This window comes from Camellia sinensis, chromosome 14 (assembly GCF_055761805.1).
Source record: "Camellia sinensis isolate YWXY chromosome 14, ASM5576180v1, whole genome shotgun sequence".
NCBI classification, from domain to species: Eukaryota; Viridiplantae; Streptophyta; class Magnoliopsida; order Ericales; family Theaceae; genus Camellia; species Camellia sinensis.
The window spans coordinates 143358115-143371871 of record NC_138974.1 but is presented as its reverse complement, the minus strand read 5'-3'; the positions used below and the strand labels follow the sequence as shown (position 1 = coordinate 143371871).

At 47.2% G+C, this 13757-nt stretch overlaps 1 non-coding gene and 1 pseudogene across 1 annotated transcript; both read left to right on the top strand.

Annotated features, from left to right (window-relative positions):
* The first annotated feature begins 258 nt into the window (after positions 1 to 258).
* LOC145812658 (18S ribosomal RNA) lies at positions 259 to 2054 on the top strand (annotated as a pseudogene).
* Positions 2055 to 2280: 226 nt separating this feature from the next.
* LOC145812551 (5.8S ribosomal RNA) lies at positions 2281 to 2436 on the top strand. Its single transcript, XR_014355993.1, has one exon. It is a non-coding gene; the product is annotated as a 5.8S ribosomal RNA (ribosomal RNA).
* The last annotated feature ends 11321 nt before the right edge of the window (positions 2437 to 13757 follow it).

The window sequence follows — 13757 nt, the reverse complement described above, 5'->3', positions numbered from 1 at the left end:
CGTGGCGCTGGGTGAACCCCAAAGTATCTCATGTGCTCCATACTGTCCTCACGTTACTGTGTCAGTAGCATGGCCCGCAGGCGGTTATACTCATGCTCTCGGATTCAGAGCCTTGTGCAGGTACACGTGGTCTTCGACCTTCATTTCCTTGCCAAGCGTCCGTTGTTCGCTGCAGCCTACGGCCGTGCCTGCCTCTGACCATGCCGACTCCGTCGATTAGGCTTATGCAGTATCGATGTCATAAAGAGAAATGCAATCCAGTTGATCCTGACATTAGTCATATGCTTGTCTCAAAGATTAAGCCATGCATGTGTAAGTATGAACTAATTCAGACTATGAAACTGCAAATGGCTCATTAAATCAGTTATAGTTTCACTGATGGTATTTGTTACCCGGATAACCATAGTAATTCTAGAGCCAATATGTGCAACAAACCCTGACTTCCGAGAGGGATGCATTTATTAGATAAAAGGTCAACGCGGGCTATGCCCAATGCTCTAATGAGTCATGATAACTCGATGGATCGCACAACCTTCATGCCGGTGACGCATCATTCAAATTTCTACCCTATCAACTTTTGATGGTAGGATAGTGGCCTACTATGGTGGTGATGGGTGACGGAGAATTAGGGTTTAATTCCAAATAGGGAGCCTGAGAAATGGCTACCACATCCACGGAAGGCAACAGGCGCGCAAATTCCCCAATCCTGACACGGGGAGGTAGTGACAATAAATAACAATATCAGGCTCTTTAAGTATGGTAATTGGAATGAGTACAATCTAAATCCCTTAACGAGGATCCATTGGAGGGCAAGTCTGGTGCCAGCAACCACGGTAATTCCAGCTCCAATAGCATATATTTAAGTTGTTGCAATTAAAAAGCCCGTACTTGGATTTTGGGTCGGGTCGACCGGTCCGTCTCAGGTGTGCACCGGTCATCTCATCCCTTCTACTGGCAATGCATTCCTGGTCTTAATTGGTCGTGTTGTGCCTCTGGTGCTGTTACTTTGAAAAAATTACAGTGCTCAAACCAAGCCTATGCTCTGGATACATTGGCATAGGATAACATCATAGGATTTTGATCCTATTACGTTGGCCTTCGGGGTCGGAGTAATGATTAACAGATACAGTCGAGGGCATTCGTATTTCGTAGTCAGAGGTGAAATTCTTGGATTTATAAAAGACGAACAACTGCGATAGCATTTGCCAAGGATGTTTTCATTAATCAAGAACGAAAGTTGGGGGCTCGAAGATGATCAGATACCATCCTAGTCTCAACCATAAACGATGCCAGCCAGGGATCAACAGATGTTACTTTCAAAACTCTGCTGGCACCTTATGAGAAATCAAAGATTTTGGGTTCCGGAGGGAGTATGATCGCTTGGCTGAAACTTAAAGGAATTAACGGAAGGGCACCACCAGGAGTGGAGCCTGCAGCTTAATTTGGCTCAACATAGGGAAACTTACTAGGTCCAGACATAATAAGGATTGTCAGACTGAGAGCTCTTTCTTGATTCTATGGGTGGTGGTGCATGGTCGTTCTTAGTTGGTGGTGCGATTTTTTTGGTTAATTCCATTAACGAACGAGTCCTCAGCCTGCTAACTAGCTTTGTGGAGGTGACCCTCCATAGCTAGCTTCTTAGAGGGACTATGGCCCCTTAGGCCAGGAAAGATTGAGGCAATCATAGGTCTATGATGCCCTTAGATGTTCTGGGCCGCACGTGCGCTACACTGATGTATTCAACAAGTCTATAGTCTTGGCCGACAAGCCCTAGTAATCTTTGAAATTTCATCATGATGGGGATAGATCATAGCAATTGTTGGTCTTCAACAAGGAATTAATAGTAATTGAGAGTCATTCCTTTGTACACACTGCCCTTTGTACACACTGCCCGTCATTCCTACCGATTGAATGGTTCGATAAAGTGTTCGGATCACGGGGACGTCGGCGGTTCGCTGCCAACGACGTCGTGAGAAGTCCACTGAACCTTATCATTTAGAAGAAGGAGAAGTCGTAACAAGGTTTTCATAGGTGAACCTGCGGAAGGATCATTGTCGATGCCTGCATAGCAGAACGACCCGCAAACTTGTCATTTCACCACTGGGGAAGCAAGAGGCAAGTCATCGGTACCCTCATGTTACCTCTCGTCGGGAGTGCACTCAGAACCCCTCTGGGGGCACGGGTGCCATTCCCCAGCAAACCAACAAACCCCAGTGGGAATTGGGCCAAGGAACTTGAACAAAGAGAGCACGCTTGGTGCATCTCACGAAGAAACTAAACGACTCTCGGCAATGGATATCTCGGCTCTTGCATCGATGAAGAATGTAGTGAAATGCGATGCCTGGTGTGAATTACAGAATCCCGTGAACCATCGAGTCTTTGAATGGAAGATGTGCCTAAAGCCATAAGGTTGAGGGCACGTTTTCCTGGGCATCTCACGTTGCATCGCCCGTACCCCCTCCCCCGATGGGAAGCGTCGTGGGTTGATGTTGGCACCCCACGCCTACCCGCACGCGGTCGGCCTAAAAAAGAGTACCCCGCGACTGAAGACACATCGTAACGAGTTGTGGGTGGAAAACTGTTATGACCCTATCGCGGCTGCGAAGACGCTCCGACCGCGACCCCAGGACAGGCGGGATTATGCATTGAGTTTAAGCATGTCAATAAGCGGAGGAAAAGAACATTACAAGGATTCCCCTAGTAACGGTGAGCGAATCGGAAAGCACACAGCTTGAAAATCAAGCAACCACGTTGTTCGAATTGTAGTCAGGAGAAGCGTCCTCAACGATGGACCGGACCCAAGTCCCTTGGAAAGGGGCGCTGGAGAGAGTGAGAGCCCCATCGTGCGCGGACCTAGTCGCACTACGAGGCGCTGTCTACGAGTCGCGTTATTTGGGAATGCAGCCCCAATCAGGCGGAAACCTGGGGCAACATGCTATAGCACAGGCCGTAGCCTTAGCAAGAAACACAGACCACAGCCTTGGCCAGCAACACATGCTGTAGCCTTGGCCAGCATGTAGCAGCACAGGGCGCAACCTTTGCCAGCAGCATAGGGCGCTGCCTTGTCCAGCATGCCACAGCCTTAGCCAACATGCTACAACACAGGCCGCTGCCTTGCCCAGCATACTACAGCACAAGCCGCAACCCAGGCTACAACCTTGGCCAGCAACACATGCCGCAGCCATGACCAGCATGTTGTAGCCCATACCGCTGCCTTGGCCAGCATGCTGCAGTACAGGCCGTAGCCTTGGCCAGCAACACAAACCACAACCTTGGCCAACATGCTGCTACACATGCCGCAACCTTACCTAGCATGCCACAGCCTTGCCCAGTGTGCCGCAGCCTTGGCCAGCTACACAGGACGCCACCTTGGCTAGTATGCCGCAGCCTTGGCCAGCATGCTGCTACGCAAATCACAGCCTTGGCCAATAGCACAAGCCGCAGTCTTGGACAGCATGCCACCGACTTGGTTAGCATGTTGTAGCACAGGTCCCTGCCTTCGCCAGCTGCACAGGTCGCAACCCTGGCCAGCATGACACAGCCTTGGCCAACATGTTGCAGCATATGTCGCAACCTTACCCAGCAGCACAGGCCACAGCCTTGTCCAGGAACGTAGGCCGCAGCATTGGCCAGCATGCAGCAGGACGGGCTACAACATTGGGCAGCATGCCTCAACCTTGGCCAGCATGCTACAGCACAGGCCGGAGCCTTGGCTTGTAGTCCATGCCCCAGCTTTGGCCAGCGTGATGCAGCACAGGTCGCAGCCTTGACCAGCTTGCCACGCCCTTGGCCAGCATGCTACAACACATTCTGCAGCCTTGGCCAACATGCTGCAGCATAGGTCGCAGCCTTGGCCAGCAGCACAGGCCGCAGTCTTGGCCAGCATGCCACTGACTTGGTTAGCATGTTGTAGCACAGGTCGCTGCCTTGGCCAGCTGCACAGGCCGCAACCCTAGCCAGCATGCCGCTGCCTTGGCTAGTATGCTGCAGCACAGGTCGCAACCTTACCCAGCAGCACAGGCCACAGCCTTGTCTAGTAGCGTAGGTCGCAGCATTGGCCAGCATGCAGAAGCACAAGCCGTAACATTGTCCAGCATGCCTCAACCTTGGCCAGCATGCTGCAGCATAGGCCGGAGCCTTGGCTTGTAGTACATGCCCCAGCTTTGGCCAGCATGATGCAGCACAGGTCGCAGGCTTGACCAGCTTGCCACGACCTTAGCCTGCATGCTACAACACATCCTGCAGCCTTGGCCAACATGCTGCAGCACAGGTCGCAGCCTTGGCCAGCAGCACAGGCTGGAACCATGGCCAGCATGCCACAACCTTGGCTAGCATGTTGTAGCATAGGTTGCAGCCTTGGCTAGCATGCCACGGCCTTGGCCAGAATGTTGCATTACACGTCGCAGCCTTGACCAGCAAGCCACGGCCTTGGCCTACATGCTGCAACACAGGCCGTAGCCTTGCCCAGCAGCATATGTTGCAGCCTTGGCCAACATGCTGCAGCACAGGCCACAACCTTGGCCAGCAACATAGGCCGCAGCCTTGTCCAGCATACTGTAGCACAGGCCGCAACCTTGGCAAACAACACAGGTTGCAGCCTTGTCTTGCATGCCACAGCGTTTGCCCGCATGCTATAACACAGGCCGCAACCATGGCCGGCAACATAGGCCACAGCCTTGCCCAGCATGCTACAGCACAGGGGGCAACCTTGGCCAGCAACACAAGCCACAACCTTGCCTCGCATGCGGCGGCCTTGGCCAGCATGCGACAGCATAGGCCGCAGGTCCTGGAGCCGCAATTACTTTTTGTGGCATCATCATCATCTTATCCACATACAAATACAAATTGTTTCATGTCGCATTGCACCGGTTGTTTTGATCACTTATTGTGAATTTTATCGCTTTTGCCTGGCATTGTGTCGTGTTTCATACATTTTTACCATTTGTTTTGAACATGATTCTTTTATATTCTTACCAAAACCATGTCATACAATTAATAGTGCTGAAGTATTAATTTTAAATATCATTTTGTACTTTTTTGCTATTTTTCTCGAATTTTTTTTTAATTTTTTGTATATTTATTTATTTATAAAAATTAAAATAAAATTAATAATCATTAAAAAAATTATTTAAAAATTAATATAATTACTAGTGCCTCATTCATTAATTATCAGAATCATTTTTACAATTTTTTTTCTCTATTTTTACTATTTATTATTATTTTTTAAATATTAAAGTAGAAATAAAATAAAATAAAATATTCCGATGGCCAATTTTTTTTATGGTGTCTTCATTTATTTTCTTCAAGTTATGATTAAAAATTCACGGGAAAAAAAATACTACTTTTTAAAAACCACATGACTCCTTGAGTATAGGTGATGTTTCCTCCTACTAGATCAAAAAAGACTTAACAAGCTACTATAAGGTGGGTACCTCCCTCAAGGCTGGTCAGCAAGGCCTACCCACAGGCCGCGCCCAGGCCACGACGCGTGCTTGGCATATATCGTTGCTTGGGTTATGGCAAGCATGGGCTGTATCAAGTGGCGCCAGCAATGGTGGCAGTGGCACGCCTGTTTTCAACAGCGGCACGGAATGACGCGCCCGCGGCATGGCCGGCATGCCGGCTTGGCGTGCAAGCATCCAGGGCGCGACCTAGCAGCTTGTCATGTGAGCGGCCTAGTTGCCAGGCATGTGTGCGGCTTGGGTTACTGCCTGGCCCGTGTCCTGGCTGACTTGCCCTCACAGCATTACCATGGCCTAGGCAGCCTAGCCTGCACATGGCCTGGGCAGCATGGCAAGCCCGTGGCCTAGGCAGCCTGGCCTTCCCATGACCTCGGTAACATGGCATGCCCAGGGCTGGGCGGTAGGGCATGCTGGCCTACGCACGCCTTGGGCAACTTGGCAGGACCATGGCCTGGGTGGCGTGATAGTTTGGCCTGCACGTGGCTTGGGAAGCTTTGCACGACTGCGGCCTAGGCGGCGTGGCAGATTGGCCTGTACGCGGCCTAGATAGCATAGCGTGGCCAGTGCGCGACCAGGGAAGCATGGCATGCTGTTGTGCAGCCTACACAACCTTGCCTGCACGCGACCATGGCAGCCTGGCCTACGTGCGGCCTAAGAAACATGGCCTGCGCACGGCCTCGGCAGCCTGGCTTGTACGGCTCCCATGCAAGGATCTTTAGATCGCGGTGTGCGAGTTGCACGCACGTTCGCGTACACCTTAACACACCTTTGCAGATAACGCACGTCTAATGATAGCAATCATTTTGAAATGGGGCAATATCTTTGGTTTGGCAACAACGCAGATCATGGCCTCGCCGCCCGCCCAAGCCGCTGCACATGCTGCAACCAATGCAGTAGCGTAGGCCGCAGCCAAGCAACAGCGCAAACCGTACCTAAGGCAGCAGCCCAGGCTGCTGTCAAGGTTACAGCCCAACCACAGCATAGGCAGTCCCACTCGCAGCCAAGGCCACAGTCCAGGCCACAACTAAGGTCGTAGCCCAGGCTGCAGCTAGGCAGCAAAGCAAGCCGCAGTCAAGTTGGCAAGTCAAGCCATAGCCAAACCATAGCCCAGGCAGCAGCACATGCCGCTGCCCAGGCAGCAGCGCAAGCCGCAGCTAAGGCAGCAGCCCAGGCCCTAGCTTAGTTGTACCCCACGTTGCAGCACATACCACAGCCCAGGCTGTAAGCCGGCAGCAACACAAGTCACAACCAATACAGCAGTCAAGACAGCATAGCTAAGGCAGCAGCCAGGTTGTAACGAAAGTCGCAGCCAAGGCGGCACAGCCAAGGCTGCAACCGAGGCAGTCTGTGGCCCCACTGCTAGCCCAAGCCGCTATGCAGGCCGCAGGACAGGCCGTAGAAAAGGCCGCAACCCAAGCCATAGCCAACGCCGCAGTCCCATCCGCAGCCATGGCTATAGCACAGGCTGCTGCCCTGGTTGCAATGCAGGCCGCAGCCTAGGCATTTGCGCAGTCCACAACTCAAGCCACATCCAGGCAGTAACACTGGCCACAGTTGGCCGTACCCAGGCAGCAACACATGCTACAGCACTGGCCGCATCCAAGCAGCAGTGCAAGCCGCAGCCAAAGCAGTAGTCAAGGCAGCAGCCCAGGCCACAGCCCAACCGCAACCCAGGCAGCAGCTAAAGTAGCAGCACATGTCGTAGCCCAGGTCATAACCAGGCAACAGCGTAAGCCGTTGTCAAGGACGTAGCCAAGGCTGCAGCCCAGGTTGCACCCCAACCGTAGCCTAAGTAGCAGCAAATGTTGCTGCGGAGGCCACAGCAAAGCAGCAACGCAAGTCGCAACCCATATAGCAGCGGAAGCTGCAACCAATGGATCACAGCGAAGGCCACAACCAAGATAGCAGCACATTCTGCAGCCCAGGCTGTAGCCAAGGTAATTACGCAGCCTGCAGCCAAGACAGCAGCACTGGCCGCAGCATAATCCGTAGCCAAGGCCACAGCGCACGCCGCTTCCCAGGCCGCCGCACATCGAGCCGCGAATACTTTTCCAGGCATCATCATCATATACAAATGCAAATTCTTTCATGTCACATTGCACTCGTTGTTTTATATCACTTATTGTGTCTTTGAGCGCTTTGTCTGACATTGTGTCATACTTCGTACATTTTTAACGCCTGTTTCGAACTTGATTCTTTTATATTCTTACCTAAGTCATGCCATATATAATTAATAATGCACTAGTATTATTTTTTAATGTCATTTCCTTTTCTTTTTTTGGGTTTTTTAAATATTTATTTTTTTGTAAAAATTAATAAAATTAAAAAAAATTAAAAATTACAATAATTACAAGTGCCTCATCCTTTAATTATTGGATTCATTTCTACAATTTGTCACTATTTTTTCTTATTTTCATTATTTTTTAAAAATTAAAATAGAAATAAATTAAAATAAAATATTCCAGTCGCCAAAACTTTTTTTTTTTTTATAGTGTCTTGATTTATTTTCTTTGAGTTACGATTGAAAATTCGTGGAAGAAAACGTTACTTTTTAAAAAAAAACCCCATTATGACTCCTCGAGCATAGATGATGTTTCTGCATGCCAGATGGAAAAGGGCATAACAAGCTACTAGAAGGGGGGGCACCTCCCTTAAGGCTAACCAGCATGGCTAGGCCACAGGCCACGCCTATGCCAGAGCGCACACTTGGCATATGCCATTTCTTTCCTTGTGGCATTGAAACTCCATAGCCAAGCATGAGATGTGTTGAGTGGGAGCCCGTGGTGGTGGCGGTGGAACGACGGCCTTGGCCGGCAGCACAACATGGCTTGTGCGAGGCATTGGTCACAGCCTAGTCGGCATGCCAGCTTGGCGTGCACGCATCCAGGTTCGCGCCCTTGATGTTGTAGCATGGCATGCTTGCGGCCTAGGTAGCATGCCAGCGTGGCCTGCGCGCTGCCTAAGCAGCATGGCATGCCCGCAGCCTAGCCAACCTGGCTACTTGGCCTACACGTGGCCTTGGAAACAAGGCATACACGCGGCCTAGGCAGCATAGCGGCCTGGCCTACCCATGGCCTTGGCAGCATGTCAAATCCGCAGGCTTGGCAGCATACCAACCTGGCCTGCATGTGTCCTTGGTAGCCTGGCCAGCGAACATCCTGGGCAGCATGGAATGCCCTTAGCCTAGCCAGTATGGCTGCATGGCCTGCGCATAATCTAGGCTACGGCCTTACAGCCCGACATGCACATGACTTAGGCTACGACCTTGCCCACGGCCAGGTCGACTTGCTCGCGTGGGCAGCCTAGCACACCCATGGCCTAGGTGGCGTGGCAACCTGGCCTGCGCGCGACCTGGGTAGCATGGCACGATCACGGCCTGGGCGATGTGGTAGCCTGGCCTGCGCGCGGCCTGGGTGGTCTGGTCTGCGCGTGGCTTGGACAGCATGCCATCGCCTACGCGCGACCTGGGCGGCATGGCATGCTATGGAATTGCCTTTTTTGCACCCCACCTGTCGGAAAGGTTTGAAAAAAAGGCCTCACTGTTCGGACTCCCGCGGTTCTGAATCTAGTCTCACAAGTGCAATATGAGACTGATAAACACCAGAGAGTCTAAATTCGACAAACCTTTTTGGAAAATTGATTTTAAATCAAATAATTCCAAAATTGGACTGCTTTACTAGATAAAGAGTCGCTACCTAAATATTTTATTTTTGAGAAAATTTAGGAAACCTTGACTCGTGCCGAAGGCCATGTGTCATTCATCACCAAAGTTGCCCCGGTTCGAGAACTTGGGTATGAGGGGGGAAGGCCATGAATTAAGCATCCCCGCTCGCCCGATCAATGATCAGCCTCTACTAATCATGATATGATATTTTATAAACATTATGTGCTCTTGTTCCGGTTATTAAACTAGCTTTACTATGCGACGCACACATGCAATTATAGACTTTGCTCAATTTGGAACAATTCAACTCATGTTTGTTTGCGAAAATGGTTTGAATTTGCCACCTTAAGTGGGCTTAAAACATGATTTTCCACTCAACAAAGTGGGCTTAAAACGAGCATTTGTTGAATCGTTCCGATTCAAACAACAAGCCTTCATCCACAGGCATTCATGCAGTTAATCATTTAAGCACATAGCCTCATGGCAAGCATGCTAATCATGGCAACATTCACACTCATGCAAGTATGCTAAAGTGTAAAAACTTACCGAGTACTCCAAGCCAAAACATAAACTAGTTAGAAAAATGCATGATCCTAACTATGTTAAGATGCCAAATATAACACATGCAATATGCAATTAATAGGCTCGGTTACTAATATGGCATATGGATTAATTTGAACAACATGAGATTAAACACGTATTCAAAGAAGTATTCGAAATCGCAATTGATGCAACGAGCCTCGGTGCATGCAAGACAAATGAATGGATACTAGCAGGCGATATGCTAAATTGAAATATGATCCCTAATCTAACCATTGAAAGCGATTAAATAAAAGGGAGAAAGATATGGGGTTGGAAGACATACACACACGCATGCACACTTATTACAACATTATGCCCTCGCGAAAGAGGATCTGAATGAATAAGCTAACTAACTAGCTAAACTAAGCTAATTAAGCTAACTATTACAAACCGAATTAATTAACTATTCTAGCTAATTAATTAAATAATTACATCACATCTAATTAACTACTTATCTAATTAATGGATTACAAATCAATTGTAATTAAACTAAGTAATCAACTACTTAGCCTCGAGAAGTGATGGATATGCATGTGCATGCTCGATTCTACACCCGAAAGCCATTGCCTTGCTGCTGCGAGGCTCTGTTTGCACATTTGATCACTAAAAATTCTGCCCACTTCCAAATCACCTCTGCTTCATCTTACCATCACATTGTGCACAAATCACTGATGGCCAACAAGAGGGACAAGGGGCCGGTCGGCTACCATTGGTAGTTGGTCAGCCACTGCTGGTTCACACTTCCATGCTGCAATAGAGAGCAAAACAGAGCAAAACAGTGTATTCTCACAGGTTGTTTATACTGTTTACCCTCCTTATCATCACACAAACTCAAAGGATAGAAACTCTTGGCCCTCAAACCATTAATCAAGCAATTTCCATGCATGATGGCTATGGGACCAAGTTTGTACAAGTTCAATAAATGCACAAACAAGACCAAAATGACCACCACCTTATCATGCTTGATCAAGGGCAATGGTGACCTAGGAAAATGACACATTTCATCACTTTGAGTTTGAAATGTTCTATTTTCCTTGTGTTCAAATTAATGTCCGATTTGAGCACATGCAATACAACATAAAGAATGCTTATCTTGCACAATTTTACTTGCCAATTTTGTTTACTCATTTTAATTACCAAGCCATTCCTTAATCCATTAAGTCCATTGGTGAGTGTCTTCTAAAGTGAAAGAAGTGTCAATCAAGGGGTAGTTTAAGGCATAAGAGAAGCTTCATGTCATTAGTAATGAACCCTCGAAGGAGGATTAAACCATTAAGCATAAGCCTCAACCTCAAGCTTAAACAACCCTAAGGTTAAAACAACCCTCAAAACAAATGAAAAAGTGAAGAAATGAGAGAGATTGCTGCAGACCGCCCGAACTCGCTCTGCGCGCCCCCCTTTCGGAGAGGGCGCGAATTGTGTTTTAGCTACTACAGTTCGGACTCCCATCACGGTTTTGAATCTAATCTTACAAAGTGCAATGTAAGACTGATAAATCACCAAAGAGTCCAAATCCGGCAAATCATTTTGGAAAATCGATTTTGATCAAAAGCGCCAAACATGGACTGCTCTGCCAAATTTCAGAGTCACTACCTAAATATTTTGTTTTGGAAATTTTAGGAAACCCTGACTCGTGCCTATGGCCACGTGTCCGTCATCACCAAAGTTGCCTCAGCTCGGGAACTTGGGTACGATGGGGGAATGTCATGAAATGAGCAGCCCCGCTCGCCCGATCAAAGGATCGGTCTCTACTAATCATGATATGTTATTTTGAAAACACATGTGTTCTTATTCCGGCTATTAATCTGGAATTACTATGTGATGCGCATAACATACAAGTATAGACTAAATCACTCAATTTGGAACAAAACATCTCATGTTTGTTTTTCGAAAATGGTTTGAAGATGCTACTCGCAAGTAGGATAAAACACAGATTTGCCACCCTCAAGTGGGCTTAAAGCATGATGATTTGCCACTTCAAGTGGGCTTAAAACTCACATTTCGATGAATTGTTGCAATCCAAGCAATGAAGCCTTCATCTACAGCCATTCATGCAGTTATTAAGCAAATAGCCTCATGGCAAGCATGCTATCATGGCAGCCACTTACATATATGTAAGTATGCTAAAGCGTAAACACTTATAATGTACTCCGAGCCAAAGAAAGAAAACTAGTTAGAAATCAATGCATGATCCTAGCTATGTTAAGATGCCTAATGCAACACATGTAATAATGCAACTAAATAGGCTCGGCTATTTTAAGATGGCATATGAATGCAACATTTGATAACATGCTTTGAAACACGTATTCATGTAAGCATTGAAATTCAATGCGGTTTGAATGATGCGCCGAGCCCGGTGCATGCAAGACAAATGAATGATGCACGCATGCAAAGCATAAGTATGCTAATTGAAACATTTCCTAAAACTAACCATCAAAAGCTGGCAAGTAAAAGGGAGAAAGACGTGGGGTTGGAAGACATTCACACTCAAACGCACACTTATTGCAGCATTTGCCCTCTTGACGGAGGGTCCGAATAAATAAGAGCTAAGCTAAGCTACTTATTACAGACCAATTAATTAATTATGTTAAGCTAATTAATTACAAACCAAATTGAAACTAGCTATGGTAAGCTAATTAGAATATTACAATAATGAATTAAATTAGCTAAATACATTAACTAATTAATTACAAAACTGACAAACTAACTAGCTAAATAAAGTAGTTAAAATGGCCTCGAGGAGAGGGAGATATGCATGCTCGATCTACTTCGCCCGGAAATGCATTGCCTTGCCATGAGTTGTCTCTGCTTGCACTCGCGGTGACCTCGGAGCATCGAACACATTTTTCGGTTGCATCTGCCCCAAAATAGGAGCATTTTGGAAAATTTTGTTGCAAGTGGCCGGCCGGCCACTTCTTTTTCCAGAATCTCAACTTTGCTGCAACAGAGATCAACAAAGGCACAACAATGCATTTACAAGGAAATGTGTGTGCACTACTCTCCTTATCATTTCTCAAGCTCAAAGGAGCATAGTATTCGACTCTCGAACCACCAATCACGCTTCTCAATGCATAATGGCCAAGGAGCCAAGCTCGCACAATATTAGTGAATGCACAAACAACACATAAGAGCCTCCGTCTCTATCATGCATGATCAAGAGGGTTGGCGACCAAGAAACGCAACACGTTTCATCACTTTGAGTATGAAATGTGCCACATTCCTTGTGTTTGGATTAACGTTTGATCCAAACACGATGTTAAGCATACAACATGCCCATCTATCAATTCTAAAGTGGCATGCGCAAGATTCTATCATGTAAACAATGCGTGCATGGCATGTTTAAAAGCTAAGGCATCAATGCTAATGAAGTGCATTATACTAGAAGCATGCACTATCAATCTCAAATGGTCGAATCGCATATGGACAGACCTAAGACACTCCAAAACAGTGGCCAATACACATTAAGACTTCGGGACAGAAAGCAAAGAACGCATGCTCATTGGTTTGTTCACAAGCAAGGTACAAAGCTTAATTTTCAAATGCATTGAAAGAGCGACACATATGAGAGCATGACAGAGGTACAAGCATTGAAATCATATGCCAAATGATGACATATCATGCGAACAACACAGGTATAGCATGCTAGAAGACTTAAGCATTAAAGCTAGCGAAGCACGCAACACTAGGGCTATACAATACAATGCTCAATGGGCTAAACCAGCCCTAAACAGACCTCATGCATGCCAAGATAGTCGCAAAAATGATCTGAAATGAGAGCATGAAAGCAAGATAATGATGCTCATTCATTGACTCATCAACAAGGCATAAGGGCACAACTCTTAAACATAATTAAAGAATGATAAACATGAGAGCTTAACAAGGCTATATGCTCTGAAATTATGTGTTTAATGATGCCATATCATATAAACATCACAAATAAGGCATGCTAGAAGGCCTAAGGCACAAGGCTAGTGAAGGGCACTACATAAGAGGCATGCAATACATGGCACAAATGACCAAACCAGCCATGGACAGAGCTCAATTAGGCC